Raw genomic sequence first — 18,579 nt, 5'->3', positions numbered from 1 at the left:
TTTGGATTTCCCTGTAAATTCAAATGTTGGGCTCAGTATATGAGGAGAGAGTGAGGCACATGGGTGGAGGTGGCGCCCTCGTTCCCGCGCTTGTGGAAGGGAGGTAACTTCGTGGTGAGTACTAATTAGTGATTTTACATTGAAGGAGCTTCAATTAGGGAGATACAAGTGTTCCACTATGTTCGCAAGAAGAAGAAGACAAGCAAAAAGAGCATGAGTCAGGATAAGTATAAAATATCAATTTTACTCTAAAAATTACATTTTTTTTAGATTTTCCTATTCAGGTTGTAGTTGCAGATAAGTATAAAGAAAAAACATTTGGTTCTATGTTGTTGTTTTGTTTTATTTAGAAACTGCACAAATTACATTTGCAAATTTCACATCCAGTGGAAAATATTCAGCTCCAGTGTAACATAAACTTCCCAGATTCTTCAAGAAATATTCAGTCATGACTTTTCAGAAAGTGAAGTGAGTTTTCTAAGAAATAGACATGTTTTCCGGCCCTGACAACGTCCTAGATATGTTCCATCATCAAGTATTTCAAACTCTATTACAGCGGTTCCAAAATCGTTTGTGTTCGATTATGAGAAAATGTGATCGATTGCTTGGTCGTTTGGCCACTGCGACCAATCTTCGATTATTTCAATTAATCGGAACACCACTACTGCTTTGAAAGTAATGAAACTGTTTGACAGATTCAGCTGAAAGCTGGATTAATTGTCTCTGAACCTGACCTGTAGGGCTGGATATTGCACTGATTCTCATATTGCGAACCCGTGAAGATCCGGGGTAGAATAGGTCTTCAGCAACCCATGTGCTTGCCATAAAAAGCGACTATCTTGTCGTAAGAGGCGACTAACGGGATCGGGTGGTCAGTTTCGCTGACTTGGTTGACACATGTCATCGGTTCCCAATTGCGCAGATCGATGCTCATGCTGTTGATCACTGGATTGTCTGGTCCAGACTCGATTATTTACAGACCGCCGCCATATAGCTGGAATATTGCTGAGTGCGGCGTAAAATTAAACTCACTCACTCACTCACTCATATTGCGACATATTGCAATCATTGAAGAGATATTGCAATACATATTGTGGAAGGTTTCTGAACAAATGTGCATACACCTGAAGTTCATGATAGGTCTGTGTGGGATATCATCTTCTCTGCTGTTGCTCATCACCCTGTTACAACATACTTTCAGGCTCCCCGTCCCCATTGTGTATGGCTGTTTCCCAATGGTTTACAGATAAATAAAATGATATAGAGCCTAATTGTGGAATGTTTAATTAAAGTTTTGTAACAAAGTTTGGCGAACATAATGATAAAGGTAATAGTATAACATGATTTTCATGGTCAGTGTTGTTAAATTTGCTTCAACAGAATGCACTTCCAAGTTCAATGCAGTATGTAACTTTTGTTACTGTATGTCAGTGATTCATTAAGATTCAACTCGAATATACACATATGTTAACATGAACTATTGCAAAATAATGTCATACTTTGAAGTTTACACAGATTCCCGAACGTTGGTTGGTTGAGACAGCGGTCATGTGATCTAAATTTCAAGGTTCATTTCCGTTGAACCCTTCATATCGTTCATACGTGTGTAACATCGTTCATACGTGTGTGAACGTTTTCGAGCCGATCTGGGTCATGTGAACTTTTTCCGGAACTACTTTCCTGGTTTTCCCCAGGATACTCACTGTCCAGCTTGACGTAAACAAAATAAATCATTTGCATTCACACTCCTTTTAATTTATACATATCACTTACTTGTTTTTGTATGTAACAAAAAAGACCAACTGAGTACGGTTTTGCAAAAATCTGACCGACAACAAGTCCCAGCCAGTGCGACCTAATTTTCAAATTTCCGCTATGGTTTCAAGGAACCCCAATGATCTTGCTGCATTTGGTGATGCCAATTTAGCGAGCGATCCTGTTTCAAGTCACCCCAATTTTGGCAATGTCACTTCTTCACGACCAAAGCGGATTTTCAATTGCCGAAAGCATTGTTCCTTATCACAAGAGTTTAATCTCTCAAGGTTTGCGGGTTCTGCCCCGTGATCTGTTTAAAAACTGCTCATTAAATTTCACAATAAACAATCACAAATAAATAGAATACAGGAACGAGATCATGCTTCCTATTCCAACTCCGAAGTCGGTCAGTGTATTATTACGCTGTCAAACGAATCCGTCATAGTTTTATAGGTACAATGACAGTTTGTTAAAATGATATTGTTATTGATATTTGTTTCTGTTAGATAATTTTATTGATGTTATGCTTATTAAAGCAGTTTCAAACCTATTGACGAATTTGTTGTAATATTTTAAGGAATACTTTGAGAACTATTTCTTCAAGGGTTGGGATACATGTGTAAAAAAATCGCCAAGTATACAAACATCGCTACAATACGGTCTTGAACAGAATGACATTACAACATTTTACAGGTGTTAAAACACATCACTGTAAACAAAGAACATGTAGAAGTGGGTAAAAAACGTATGTGTAAACATCAAAGTGCGAAATTATAAGAATTGAATGTCACTTTGTGTGTTTGCACTGAAAAATGAACGATGTCAAAGCGTTGTTTAAACTCTCGTGTGAACAACGCTTTGACAACATTCATTTTTCAGTGCAAGCTACAAAAGTGACATTCAATTCTTAAATGAACCAAAAACATTATTTAGGTGAACTACTTGAGCTTAAATCACATGTGACCTCCAATAACTAAGATCCTTGACTAGGATGTCATTATACAGTGGTACAAAATTTATAAGACTAAGGCCTTTATGATAAATTGATAACATATGTCCCATTATGAAACAAACAAAAATAACAAAATAATGTGAATTGTGAAATGGTCACTCAGGTCAAGTCCAAAAGAATGATTGGTCCATTTGAGGCCACTTAATTCCTCACAAATGTCACCCTCTGAAACCATACAAACCCACAGAATGTAAATGATTTGGTAGAATTTTCTTTTTCACTTTTGGATACACTTATAAAGATTCACTTGTAAAATGTAACATGAATCCAACAGAATAAAAGAGACTTGGCACTTTTAGAGCACATTTGTTGCTATGGAAATCAAGGGCAGATATTTCAAAGAGAGCTAACTCTGAACAACCCAATATATAGGAGAGTCTGAACCATATCGCGATAATTGTATCGCAAGATACTGTACCGGAATATACCAATTTACCGGTGATATTGCACAGCCCAACTGATCTGATACTGGTTTCTTAAAACGTCAAAATTAGAAACTGATTACAGTTTGTTCAAGGTGTATGTATAAACCCGTGAATAATGCCTTGCAGAAATAGACACATTCTAAACCCCGGATTGATGAAAATTCTCCTGAACACCGACATTTGTAGAAGCAACTTGGCTCTGTGACCACGGACCATGTACTTTGGTGTTAGTTGGTGCTTTCACTCATTGGACTATTGATGCATATCTGTGAGCTAAAATATAGTATATATGTTAAGCATGTATTCATGCTTGATGATGAAACATTCATTGATCAGATCAGGACTATTGATGCATATCTGTGAGCTAAAATATAGTATATATGTTAAAGGTCACATGCAACCAAAAATCAAACATAATTAAAACACAATTATCACTTATTCATGACATATAATATACATTGCTGGTTATGAAAATACATATAAACAAAATTATAAGCGTACAATCATAAAATCAAAAGTGCAATATTGTGTAATTTCGGTTTTACTTCCAAGAAACGAGGTGGGGTAGCCTAATGGTTAAAGTGTTGGCTCGTCACCGCTGAAGACCCGGTTCGAATCCCCACATGGGCACAATGTGTAAAGGCCATTTCTGGTGTCCCCCGCCCGATGATGTTGCTGGAATATTGCTAAAAGCGCGAAAACCAAACCTCAGTCAGTCAGTCAGTCCCAAGAAACGAAGCAGCGCCGATACCGAACCCAGTCAGAGCGGGTGGGTGTGCACTCAAGCGTAAGCGGCTGGTTCATTTGGCAGATGCTCATTGTGTATATATATAGAGATGTTGGGTTTTGTAAATACATGCTCATTTTTGTGTATAACATTTTGCAATCAAGTTCAAGTATCACACCTGCCTGTCTGTGTAATTACATAATGTGACAGAGACCGAACTCGGGCCGTAAATCAATGCGTTTTGTTTATGGTGTATAGCCTGATTGGTGTTAAGTTCAAATTGCATGTGGTCAGTGATAGCAGCTGTGTATTGAATATTGTCATTAGCAGACAGGCAGGCAGACACACAGGTGTCAATAAAACAAGACATTGAGTTTGTCTGTGACTTAGCGACATATCTATATCACAGTTAGAAATTCTGTCAACGTTAAATAATGACATTGCTTTTAAGTATCGAACTGAGAAAGTGACTCGGTAAGAAGAACGTGTGGTGAAATAGACAAATGAAATTATATAAAACAGTTAATTTACTGTCATAACATATAAAAGCTACGCTACTCTGTGAGATATCAACAAAACATTAGAAAAATAGCTCACACCAAAGCCTTCACCGGTATTCACCAGACAACCGCTTCCAACCCGCGAACCTATTTCACTGCGACATGCTATGAGCGCAGCCAAAGCTGTTGAAACCCGCTTTTCCCAGAAAAGTCTGGGGAAATTTAGTGAAACGTTTGAACTCTCGATTTGGCGTTTTTTTTCATCGCGTTATTTTTCAACTTTATAAGTTGAATTTGCATTTTGACGACTTTGTTTGGTAAGTCCATACCGAAGGTATCAGAATCTGCAAAGTTGTGTTTTACGTTGCATGTGACCTTTAAGCATGTATTCATGCTTGATGTTGACTAATAACATAGCTCATTGATCAGATCAAGGTTACAGGAGATAGTTGAGGTATTGCTTGTCAGGGTTTTTGTGAACAGCATTCCCCTGGCAGACAAGGTGTGAAACAAGTGGTTAGTTTGTCCAAATTGGGATATGTTTAACATTCTTTTTCCTTAAATTCAGAGGATGTTTGATTGTTTTGACTCTACAAACTGGGACTAGACATGAAGAATGATGATAACTGTATGGATAACTTCTAGGATGCCCATCAAAGGAAGTGCTAAAGTACTGTCGGAAATAGAAAAAACTGTTTTAGGCTGTTACTCTGTATCCCTAAAATTGACAAATTTACAAATAGCATATATCGAAATAACCCATATACGGTAATAGTATATCCAGAAAAGCATGTTTACTTACTCGTAAAATCGGCTCAATCTTAGAAAAAATATGAATAGCTGCTCAAAACAATAGATCGGACTATAGACGGACCGTCGTAGACTCACCTAGCATGAAATGCCCGTCCTGCCTACAAGCACAAGGGGTCATCTCAAATATATTTTATGCTTTTTCATCTGTGTTGAATATGTCTCATCTATTGATCATAAAGTTTATGTTGAGATACGTAAAATGGTATGATACCCATGGAAAAGCTTAAATCAGCCATCGTATTAAATGTCTCAAAATATATAGGTGGCAAGACCACCCGAAAATCGACAGGACTGGATATTATTTGTAAATTGATTTGACATGCCGTTTGCTTCCCGGTTTAATTCCCCTAAAGAATTATCTTATCTCAGCTTATATCTCTATCCCCCAGCCCGACCCCAACCACTGTCTGCGACACCCGTCCTGGATTTGCGTTTGAGACGACCCCTCCTACCTGTTTCTCTTTGTTGTGATAGTGAGACTCCATGGCAGCTACATCCTTCATAGTTTCAGTATTAAAGTTATTATTATGGCCTGTTCCAGATAAGTCGCTTTGGACTTAGAAAAAACCCGCATTTTTTATTTCTGCACTAATCTCTCCTCAGTAAAGTCCCTTTTTCTACGTTTCCTATCTCCCTACCACTGAGACTGTAGTTATGCCGAACTTAGTTTAACAGATATTTCACACTTACACATATTAACTAGTGGTGGTCCGATTAATTGAAATAATCAAAGATTGGTCAGTAGTGACTAAACGACCAAGCAATTGATCATAATTTCTCATACCGGTAATCGAACACAAACAATTCTGGAACACTTGTTTTCATTAACAATATTTTTCACATGGTTGGTTTTGTCTGTTACATTTCGTAAGCACTACAAGCTCGTTTCAAGTCATGATTGAATTTATCTTAAAGATTCCAAGAAATTTATGTTTCTAACACACTAGTCATCCTTTAAAGATGTGAAATTTTGCTAAAAAACCCCAGAAGAACTACATTTTTTCCCCCTTATTTTAATGTGCATTAACAAATTTCATAAATGACGCAAACCAATTATTTCGATGATTGATCGGTAGTAATGAATCAATCATCAATTATGAGATTTTAACCAATTCCCAACACCAATATTAACTACATAAATTGTAGATATCAATGCGAAAAAAACATTTTTTTCTATTTTCGACAGTACTTTAGGACTTAACATGTTAAACTTTCCCTCTATGTACTGATCGTTGCCAGTAGTAAGTACCGCCAAGTACCTCCGCCTGTCACTGGCTTCATGCAGTACAGCAATGGATGAACAGGTCATAGAATTTAGGTCAAGTTTCTTTAATAATAATAATAATAATAATGCACATTTATAATGCCTTTTCCATCGCCCTTGGGTATGCTCAAAAGCTACAAAGATGAAGATGGGTGAAGTGATGAGAAGTATACTGAGAAAGGTGGGTTTTCAGTTTTGCTTTTAAAACTATCAAAACTGTCAGAGTCTTTGATGTCATATGGAAGAACATTCCAGAGGGCCGGTGCTGTGTAGGAGAAGCTGCGGTGTCCGAAAGATTTCAGTTTGTAGGAGGGTATCACAAGAAGATTCTGAGAGTTGGAACGGAGACTACGTGGGCAGGTACATATGGGTGAAGCAGGTCAGAGAGGTAGGAAAGGCCAAGCCATGGAGACATTTAATGCGTCAGGGAGAGAATTTTGAAATCGATTCTTGCCTTGACTGGAAGCCAGTGGAGTTCTTTAAGGACAGGAGTGATGTGGACACGTTTAGAAGTTCTACTGATAATGCGGGCAGAGGTGTTTTGAATCCTCTGCAGTTTATCAATCAAATTGGAGTTGATGCCAGAAAGAACACTGTTACAATAGTCGAGCCTGGATGTTACTAGAGGCTCGAACAAGGGCTTGAGTTGCTGCAGAAGTCAAGTACTGGCCGAATGTTGCTGATCGACCTGAGATGGAAGAAGCATGTTTTGCTCACTTGGTTAACATGGGCATTGAGCGTCAAAGAAGAATCAATGTGAAGCCAAGATTCCTCACAACATCTGATGGACGGATATCCGCGATCTGTAACTTTGAGGGTGACAGCATCCACCTTGCTTAGTTGTTGTCTTGTGCCCACAAGGAGTGCTTCGGTTTCGTGGTCATTCAGCTTGAGCTTGTTTGTAGTCATCCATGACTTTATGTCTAGTGTACAGTCAGCTGGCGCGCTGAAGAGACTCATTCAACTCTGATGGGTGAAACGATTCCAGAAGCTGGGTGTCATCAGCATAAACATGGTGAGATATATCATGATCACTGACAATGTATCCAACATGCCCTGTGTACAACACAAACAGAACCCGGGCCAAGAACCGATCCTTGGGGCACTCCACAGGAGACAGCCGCAGTTGGAGAGCTCTCTGCCCACAAGGACCCGATTGATGCCGACCTGTCAGGTAAGAGGAAACCCACTGAAGGACAAGGTCACTCAGTCCATAATGATGCTGCAATCTAGTCAGGAGTTTAGGGTGGTCAACGGTGTAAAGCCGTGGATAAGTCCAACATGACCAGAGCTGAAATCTTACCCTCGTCAGTGGCAGCGCGTTGAAGTTTGTCAGTTACATGAAGCAGTGCTGTCTGTACTGTAGTACTGCCGGTGGAAGCAGACTGGAATGAATCAAGGAGATCATGACTTAACAGATGTTCTTTGAGACAGGAGTGAACTGCTTTCTCAATGATTTTGGATGTGAAAGACAAGTTTGAGACAGGCGAAGTTTCTCAGATCTTGAGGATCCAAGACAGACTTTTTCAATAGTGGTCTGACCACATCCGCCTTGAAACTGTTTTGGGAACAGACCGTTCTGAAGACTTATATTGACAATCTTAGTGATGGGTGAAATCAGTAGGTCCAGATGCTTTATTAGAAGTTTGGTTGGAATGGGGTCAGAGTCACAAGAAGTGGGTTTTGATGAAGCGAATGAGTTGTTCTATTTCCTTTGGGACTAAATGTTCTGAAATGTGACAGGGGTCACTCTGCAAACATTGGTTCACTGTAATCACCATCACAGGCAAGACTCCATGACGAATTTTCTCAATTTTTGAGATAAAGAAGGAATTGAGCGAGTTTGCCAGTTCCTTCTGTTCCTCTGCTGGAGACTGAGTATCTTGTTTCGTCCCTTTCCAAGCAGTTTGCCCATGAGCCGATAAAGGGATGCTGGCTTACTACCATGCTGTCGGGTTATGCTCTTGAGACAATAGTTCCTTTAGCGAAATAATCAGTCGTCTGGTATCATTTGCAACACTGCCGATATATTTGCCGATGTATTTCTAGCCGAGTACACAAGCCATTTGCTCTCTGCTCCGCGTGAACTTGAAAGTGGCGATACAGCCTCATGATATACCATGGGGCATGAGGGACGAAGGATAACCTTCTTCTCAACTGTAGGGCGTGCTTTATCCAGAAGTGATGTAAGAGTATCACAGAAGAGTTGAACAAGTTCATCAGCGTCAGAAGGAGGATCACTCCAGTAATTTAGAGGTCAGTAAATCAAGCCTGAAAGTCTCAGATGGAATTTTACTGATGTTTCGGCAAGGTAAAACCAATCGGGCTCATTCTCTGGCTTTGCCAGCTTTAAGATTGAAGAAGACACTGAAGTGGTCCGAAATCTGCTGGTCCTTGACCTGAACGTCACCAACAAGTTTGAGATCACTGTGTGTGATAACCCAGTCCAGAATATTTCGGACTTATGAGTTGGCATGATGACATGCTGAGTCAACAGTGAGAGTTCATGAGCTTGACAAACTTCTTTACCTCTGGTTTTTCCTGAGAATTGAAATGTATGTTAAAATCACCAAGGTAAATTGTACAGCTTCTGGAGTGTGATGCAAACAGGGCAGATAACTCTTGATGAAAGTCTTTGTTTGACAGTTTGTTTTGGCCGGAGGGTGGGGGGCCGATAAATACAGACCAGTCTCACAGTAGTCTGTCAGATGTCAACATTACCTCCATCTTTTCAAAGATTTAAGACTGCTGTTTAAATCTGTAAGACCCAATTGTGAGTGTTTTCCTGTAGAGAATCGCCAAGACCACCACCTTTAGAGTCGAAGTCGTGGATGATGCGAAGGAATGAGACATTGGCGTCATTTCAGCTATCGTAGTCTCATCACCAACATTCCTCAGCCAGGTCTCTGTGAGGAATTAGCACATCAATATCATCATCAATGATCATATCAAAGATATCTACAGGTTTATTCTGAGATGACTGGGCATTCCAAAGGCACATTCTAAGACATTTTGGGGAGCATGAGGGTGTACTTGGATGAGATTGTTGTAGTAAGCACCACGACAGGACACAGTTGTTGAGACGTTTGGGAAAACATTGTGACACACAGCAATTTTCCTTTTAATTTTCCTTCCTGCTCTGTTTCCTCTTGGTTCTCTTGCTGACTGAGATCCCAGCATTGCGTAATGTTGTCAGGAGTGAGGCGTCGATATGATGATGTAAGACTCCACTCCCACCTGGGGCACAGGGTGAGCAACCTGGGCTGGCTGGTTTGATTGAGAGACAAAGATCTTCTCTGCTGTAGACACCATATAGGTGAGGTTGATTAACAGTCATTGTGATCTGGGTGCTTTGGTCTGGAATGGTTTTGGAAAGTTAAAATTGTTGTAAGATCATGAAAATTTTATGTTTACTTTTTCAGGTAACATATACTACCCATCAAAGTTTAGACTCACTTAAAACATTCACTGTATGTTTTGTATATATATGTGTGGTTACATCGAAGATGAATTTCTCCCCTAACTTGGGGGAACCAACTGCAAACCTTATGCAGATGCATTACATAAGGATCATGCATCAAATTGCTGAAAAGCATGTGCAAATATCGTTCATGTTTTACAACACATCAGTTCATGTGTAAACAGTATGGAATATTTTGCAAAATCTAGTTTAGAACAGTTGACTGAAGTAAGTGGCTACATTTACACTAGTGAGTCTAAACTTTTGATGGGTAGTATATATCTGTGACAATCAAATACCTGAGTTCTGTGACTGCTATGTCTACCTGTCACCCCAGTTCCTAGGTGAAGCTGGATATGCTGTTTGATGTGTCAAAATAGAAAAACTCAAAAGAAAATCCCTTTGTAATGCATATTCAGTTATTCATTCATTTTATTCCTTTGGTCTGGAATGGTTTTGGAAAGTTAAAATTGTTGTAAGATCATGAAAATTTTATGTTTACTTTTTTCAGGTAACATATACTACCCATCAAAAGTTTAGACTCACTTAAAACATTCACTGTATGTTTTGTATATATGTGTGGTTACATCGAAGATGAATTTCTCCCCTAACTTGGGGGAACCAACTGCAAACCTTATGCAGATGCATTACATAAGGATCATGCATCAAATTGCTGAAAAGCATGTGCAAATATCGTTCATGTTTTACAACACATCAGTTCATGTGTAAACAGTATGGAATATTTTGCAAAATCTAGTTTAGAACAGTTGACTGAAGTAAGTGGCTACATTTACACTAGTGAGTCTAAACTTTTGATGGGTAGTATATATCTGTGACAATCAAATACCTGAGTTCTGTGACTGCTATGTCTACCTGTCACCCCAGTTCCTAGGTGAAGCTGGATATGCTGTTTGATGTGTCAAAATAGAAAAACTCCAAAAGAAAATCCCTTTGTAATGCATATTCAGTTATTCATTCATTTATTCATGAATTAATCCCAGGGTACATGTGTCTATCAGCAAGTGAAAGTCATGTAGGGCAAGTTGCAGATGCAGTTCTGACACAGAGAATAGGGTAATACGTAGATAGACAGAGGAACAAGGCTTACGTTATATCTGGATGTACACACATGATAAATGTGTTCTCTAAAGAACAGTTGGGTTCACCAGTTGGGTTCACCTGTTTGTTTCACCTGTTGGGTTCACCTGTTTGGGTTCACACCTGTTGTGGTTTCACCAGTTGGGTTCACCAGTTAAGGTTCACCAGTTGAGTTCACCTGTTGTGTTCACCAGTTGAGTTCACCTGTTGGTTTCACCAGTTGGGTTCACCTGTTGGGTTCACCAGTTGGGTTCACCAGTTGAGTTTCACCTGTTGGGTTCACCAGTTGGGTTCACCAGTTGGGTTCACCAGTTGAGTTCACCTGTTGTGTTCACCAGTTGAGTTCACCTGTTGGGTTCACCAGTTGGGTTCACCAGTTGAGTTCACCTGTTGTGTTCACCAGTTGAGTTCACCTGTTGTGTTCACCAGTTGGGTTCACCTGTTGGGTTCACCAGTTGGGTTCACCAGTTGAGTTCACCTGTTGGGTTCACCTGTTGGGTTCACCTGTTGTTGTTCACCTGTTGGGTTCACCAGTTGAGTTCACCTGTTGGGTTCACCAGTTGGGTTCACCTGTTGGATTCACCTGTTGGGTTCACCTGTTGGTTTCACCTGTTGGGTTCACCAGTTGGGTTCACCTGTTTGTTTCACCCGTTGGGTTCACCAGTTGGGTTCACCTGTTTGTTTCACCCGTTGGGTTCACCAGTTGGGTTCACCTGTTTGTTTCACCAGTTGGGTTCACCAGTTGGGTTCACCTGTTGGGTTCACCTGTTGGGTTCACCTGTTGGGTTCCACCTCACCAGTTGAGTTCACCTGTTGGGTTCACCAGTTGGGTTCACCTGTTTGTTTCACCCGTTGGGTTCACCAGTTGGGTTCACCTGTTTGTTTCACCAGTTTTATTCTCCTGTTGGTTTCACCAATTTGTTTCACCAGTTGGGTTCACCTGCTGGGTTCACCTGTTGAGTTCACCTGTTGGGATCATCTGCTAGGTTCACTTGTTGAGTTCACCAGATGGGTTCAACAGCTAGGATCACCTGTTGGGTTCACCTGAGCATAACAATATAATGTTGAAGGCAGTGGGTTCACTTGTCCCTGACCACAGTCCGAATCAAAGCAAGATGTCGCAACTGCAGAAACTATTAAATAAATCTGCCTCCATGTATGCCATTGCATTTGTCCTGTGACATTTGTGTTTTTCCAAACCTCTTATTTTGCTTCTCTGCCTATGATGTTTCCCAAAAGAGAAAATGGTGCAGTTCTCGATTTGTCATTCTGCTTTATTTAAACATCCAAGACTCCAAGGGCTGTAGCCTGCAGGCATCAGCCATCATCTGAGTTAGGTCATTATGGGATTGCTTCATGACATTGGTCACATTACCCACGTGTCATCTGTTGTATCCAAGGTAACGTGTCTGCCAAGGCAGATAGCACATGCTCATCAATTGTTGATTGGTGAAATGGTTTCATTAACGAAGAAAGGTTTCAGATAACTAAGCATATTCTCTAGGAAGAACTATGGCAATATGATGTCTCCTATTTCCAGTGTGATGGGGTTATCCCCAACGTAATTAAAGCATTGTGTCTACCACAGCGTTGACAGAGGCTGAGCTAAGAATTATGTCTGCCTCTGGACAAATTAAAAAGCAGCAATTTTCAACTCCATGTACATCTGTCCCTCAGTTTAAGGTACTCCAGTTCACCTCTTTCTCAGTTTAAGCATCATCGATAATCTCCAGGGTATACGTTCCTATAAATCTCCACTAAAGCCAAATGAAAAAAATGTTGTGGTTCCGATTACACCTCGTTTAAATTTAGGGTAGGTAGGTAGGAATTCTTTTTTTTTTTAAATTTTTTTTAGAAGTAAACTATGAACTAATAACACATTTATCAATGTTTAATTGTTTATTCAAACAAGCTTGCAGCCATCATGTCGACTTTCTCTATCAGAATGACCGATGTCCATTGGTGCCGGGCAAAACAATGGTATCTGAAAGCTTATTTTATTCATACCTCTTAAAAAAACTTGGGTCGGCACCAGAATTCAAGAGTCGGTCGGGTAATCGGAACCACAACATTTTTTTTTAAGCCTAATATACCACCCGTGAAGGTCTGGGTTAAAATATTGATCTTCAGTAACCCATGCTTGTCGTAAGAGGCGACTAACGGGATCGGGTGGTCAGGCTCGCTGACTTGGTTGACACATGTCATCGGTTCCCATATTGCGAAGATTGTCGCTCATGCTGTTGATCACTGGATTGTCTGGTCCAGACTCAATTATTTACAGACCGCCGCCATATAGCTGGAATATTGCTGAGTGCCGCTTAGAACTTAACTCACTCACTCACCCACTAATATACCCTGGATGCATCTACGGCTTGGCCCCATGATCTTATTACCTCCCTTGGCTGGCTTTTTATCCAATCAGGTGTCTATGCTGGGAAGTTGACCTTACCAATCACAACTCACTTTTGTTTCTTTTATCTAACCGATTAAACTTGGCAACATAATTGTTGCAGAGGTACTCTGAATGAGGTAGAAAGAGTTCTTGCATATATTTTTTAAGGTTTCAGACCTGTCAATTTGTCTGTATGATTTCCCACAAAATCTGAGTCGGACTGCGAACAGCCCTTTGTGACTGCGACCGCTATCTTTGCTGACACTGGCAAGCTCGGTTGTAACGGCGGCTTAGCTGATTGGCTACTGTGAGAATGAGGAGCCAGCAAAGGGAGGTAATAAGATTATGCCGAGCCATAGATGCATCCAGGGTACTAGTGGAGATTTATCGAACATATTCCCTGGAGATTATCGAGGATGAGTTTAACGTACTCCAATACACCTGTTTCTCCATTTAATCTGTTAATGTTTGGTAAGTGTATACAGTGTGTAAGATTTAGAAGATATATTTATAGCAGGAATTCTATTTGTCAAGAATTTGGTATGATGAATATTCTTGAGCATCCCTCAGGATACAACATATACTATTTTCGGCATCCACTCTATGTGATTCACATTGGCATGGTTTGAGTCACATTATGAAACTAAACCTAATCTACACAAGATCAGAAATGTAGATCCTCCTAATGGCTAATATCCTAATTGTGGATAATATCCCATGGAAGCAGATACATGTAATAGCATTTACTTTTGTGTTTATTATGTTTTTTTATCTTTAATGTAAGCAATCAGGCAATTTGATGGCAGGTTCAAGAATTTTCATTTTATGAGTGAGTGAGTGAGTGAGGTGGGGGATGGGGACCTTTTTTTTCAAAAATAATTACAGTGCCAATTGGAAATAATGTAAGTTGTATGCTTCTCTCGAGAGTAATACGATCTCGCCAACTAGCTCGGATGACACTGCTACAAAGAGGCATACATCAGACCGTATTACCTGAGGGAGAAGTTTAGAACATATTTATCTTACCGCAATGTTAAATGTACAAAATATCATTTATTTTGAAGATCGATAAGCTTGCTTCCGAGTATATCACATGTAAACAAAATGACATCTGCCTCTCGACTGAATTTTTAAAATCAGTGAAAGGTATTCTGACAAGCCAAAAACTGCTATGTTTAATTCAGTGTGCAAACAATGCAGTGTATAAAATACTTTAATTAAAGCAGTGCATGTCGGTAAAATAAATGTGTACATGGTAAACTCAAAAACAACATTGTTATCTTGTTTTTTTCCATAATGTTCAATTCATTTGACATCATTCTGATACCCACTAGATGTATTCCATTGAAACTTACATGTATTTGAATCTTTTGATGCTATGGCAAAGCTTTCTTGTATGTAATGTTGAACTTCAGTGTGAGAAACTAATCAGAGATATGGCCTCTGAGAGAGAGAAGATTACTGCACCATGTTGATTAAACAAAGCTGATAGATCACCACAAGGCACTACACATGGGGAACAACCAGGTAGAATTAGGAATTCTAGATGTAACCATGGTAACCACAGCTGTACTATTGTTTGTTGCTGAGAAAAACAGGACGACACATTTCATTCACTGCTATCTTAACAGCTGAAATTCATTTTGTGGATGAGTTTGTCTCTATGTTGTTTGAGGTGTGGTTGTGTCAGTCAAGACGTCAGCCATGTTCACCACGGTATCGAAAACCTGTACTGAGTTATATACTCTAAGCCCATTTTCATTAGATATTAGCATGAAACCGACGTAATTTAATTCAGTCTTGAAACAGACATTTATGTGCTTTCCATGGCTGCGAGTGTATTTGATGGTTAAGAACAATTTCTGTTGTGTTGGAAGTATATTTTCACTATGTAGGCTATTGAGTCGTGATAGTTGTAAATAGTTGCCTGGACCAGACAATCCGGTGACTGATGTCACCAGCATCATTCTACACAGGTGGGAACTGACATGCTTCAAATGAGCAAGTCTGACCACCAAATCCTGATAGGGAGTAGAGTTAGGTTAGCACCGGTGTTTGCCGTTAACCCTGAAAAGCTGCAGGCCCTTAGGACCCAGAACCATAACAAGGTGTGGGTCCTGATCAGAATGTGTAGGCCCTAAATTTCAATATGGAAATAATACTCTTAGTTATTGGGGATGAAAAAGCTGTCGGCTAGAAGGACCTGCAAAAGACGGAAACTGTGGGTCGAAGTGGTTGTCAGTGGGCTTCGGACCTAAAGACCGACGTTAATTTCGAACGCTAGTTAGCCCATTGTGCCATTGACCAATGTTGACACAGAATTATCAAATGCAACACATTGAAATTTCGAAGTGGCTATGATGGCACCCTTTGTTCCAGTCTCACAAAAGTAATCAATCTAATACAGATCTGATCAAACAAATAAGGTATCCTGATAGCTAAACATAAAGCAAAGTGAATACAGCAGTATGTTATATCAGGTTATAACCAGGGCTCCAGATAAGGGCCGTATTGGCGTATGTACGGATAAAAAATATGCACGATACGGTAGGAAATAATTTAGAAAACGTAGCAGATAAGCACCACAGCAATGGTGTACGGTCTTAGAATCATTTACAGACGTATTTATCTGAAAAGTATTGTTTTATTGTTTATTGACCTGTTTACACAAGAGTAGCAATGTTGTGGTGCTTATGAAACACAAGACTACTGATATGCCTTTAAATTCCATTCTGTACTCTAAATGTACTCTAAGTTTTTTTCCAGTACACCTATATTGAAAACATAAGGAGTACGTACTCCTGATGTTGAAAAATTATCTGGAGCCCTGTATAACGCTTCCCAATGTGGTGTTGTATGGGCTGTACCACAATTTTATCCTATGTGCGCTGCATAAGCTATAATTATACACATTGAGATGCTTGACATGCTTGAAATGCTGTTAGGTAAGTGCACAAGCATGATTTATGTTGAGCTCAGTGATCGGTCCATATTGTTAGTAGAACTAAGTAGCTCAAGGAAACTTAAAGTTGCCTATTTTAATTACGTTAGCAAAGCATGGCTGAGCTGACATGACAGGTCTGGATATTAATTTTTTTATTTTTTTCAAATAATGAAAGGCAGATAATCCCCATGTGAAATGTATATGCAAGGTGATATTTTCCAACCAAGCATGTGAGGCCCCCCAAACTAAGTATAAAGATGATGCAATATAACAACACTGGCCATCATGATCTCATTGTAGACATTGTATGTATGAAGGGATTACCATCACTGCCCGTATTTGTCTGGGAAACTAAACTAAACATGGGTTTACTCCCAGATCTACCAGTGACTACTAGATGCCCTTCAAAGATTTACCAATGACTTGTTTATGAAATACTATTGGTTCACTACAACTGACTGATTATCGTCATTTTTCAAAAAACGTAGTTCTGTTTCTTTGTTTTTTATCAAAATTTATTTACAAAATGCATTTGCAAATTTCACATCCAACATAAAATGATGCAACTTTCAACTATCATGAACATGAACTTCCTGGAGTCTTTACTATCATGAACATAAACTTCCTGTTGTCTTTACTATCATGAACATAAACTTCCTGTAGTCTTTACTATCATGAACATGAACTTCCTGTTGTCTTTACTATCATGAACATAAACTTCCTGTAGTCTTTACTATCATGAACATAAACTTCCTGTAGTCTTTACTATCATGAACATAAACTTCCTGTTGTCTTTACTATCATGAACATAAACTTCCTGTAGTCTTTACTATCATGAACATAAACTTCCTGTAGTCTTTACTATCATGAACATAAACTTCCTGTAGTCTTTACTATCATGAACATAAACTTCCTGTAGTCTTTACTATCATGAACATAAACTTCCTGTAGTCTTTACTATCATGAACATAAACTTCCTGTAGTCTTTACTATCATGAACATAAACTTCCTGTAGTCTTCTTTACTATCATGAACTGGAACTTCCTGTAGTTTTTACTATCATGAACATGAACTTCCTGTAGTCTTTACTATCATGAACATAAACTTCCTGTAGTCTTTACTATCATGAACGTGAACTTACTGGAGTCTTTACTATCATGAACATGAACTTACTGAAGTCTTTACTATCATGAACATAAACTTCCTGTAGTCTTTACTATCATGAACATAAACTTCCTGTAGTCTTTACTATCATGAACATAAACTTCCCGTAGTTTTTACTATCATGAACATGAACTTACTGAAGTCTTTACTGTCATGAACTTGAACTTCCTGTAGTCTTTACTATCATGAACTTGAACTTCCTGTAGTCTTTACTATCATGAACTTGAACTTACTGTAGTCTTTACTATCATGAACATGAACTTCCTGTAGTCTTTTTACTATCATGAACATGAACTTCCTGTAGTCTTTACTATCATGAACTGGAACTTCCTGGAGTCTTTACTATCATGAACATAAACTTCCTGTAGTCTTTACTATCATGAACATAAACTTCCTGTAGTCTTTACTATCATGAACATAAACTTCCTGTAGTCTTTACTATCATGAACATAAACTTCCTGTAGTCTTTACTATCATGAACATAAACTTCCTGTAGTCTTTACTATCATGAACATGAACTTCCTGTAGTCTTTACTATCATGAACTTGAACTTCCTGTAGTCTTTACTATCATGAACATGAACTTCCTGTAGTCTTTACTATCATGAACATAAACTTCCTGTAGTCTTTACTATCATGAACATGAACTTACTGGAGTCTTTACTATCATGAACTTGAACTTACTGTAGTCTTTACTATCATGAACATAAACTTCCTGTAGTCTTTACTATCATGAACTTGAACTTCCTGTAGTCTTTACTATCATGAACATAAACTTCCCGTAGTTTTTACTATCATGAACATGAACTTACTGAAGTCTTTACTGTCATGAACTTGAACTTCCTGTAGTCTTTACTATCATGAACGTGAACTTCCTGTAGTCTTTACTATCATGAACTTGAACTTCCTGTAGTCTTTACTATCATGAACTTGAACTTACTGTAGTCTTTACTATCATGAACATAAACTTCCTGTAGTCTTTACTATCATGAACTGGAACTTCCTGGAGTCTTTACTATCATGACT

General features: G+C 39.0%; 1 protein-coding gene across 2 annotated transcripts in view; it reads left to right on the top strand.

The window, feature by feature from the left end:
• LOC124279405 (nuclear receptor subfamily 2 group C member 1-like) overlaps nucleotides 1–18,579 on the top strand; it is an 80,426-nt gene that overhangs the window by 22,578 nt on the left and 39,269 nt on the right. The window contains exon 1 of one of the 2 annotated variants that reach the window (XM_046715225.1): nucleotides 13,016–13,034. The exons of the other annotated variant lie outside the window; for it this stretch is intronic. The gene's annotated coding sequence lies outside the window, so the exon portion shown is untranslated. Of the gene's footprint in view, nucleotides 1–13,015; nucleotides 13,035–18,579 lie in introns of those variants that run through there. 2 annotated transcript variants of the gene reach the window in all.

The sequence above is a fragment of the Haliotis rubra genome, unplaced genomic scaffold (genome assembly GCF_003918875.1).
Source record: "Haliotis rubra isolate DU_JTF1 unplaced genomic scaffold, ASM391887v1 Scf25, whole genome shotgun sequence".
Taxonomy (NCBI): domain Eukaryota; kingdom Metazoa; phylum Mollusca; class Gastropoda; order Lepetellida; family Haliotidae; genus Haliotis; species Haliotis rubra.
This window is presented reverse-complemented; position numbering and strand designations above follow the sequence as displayed.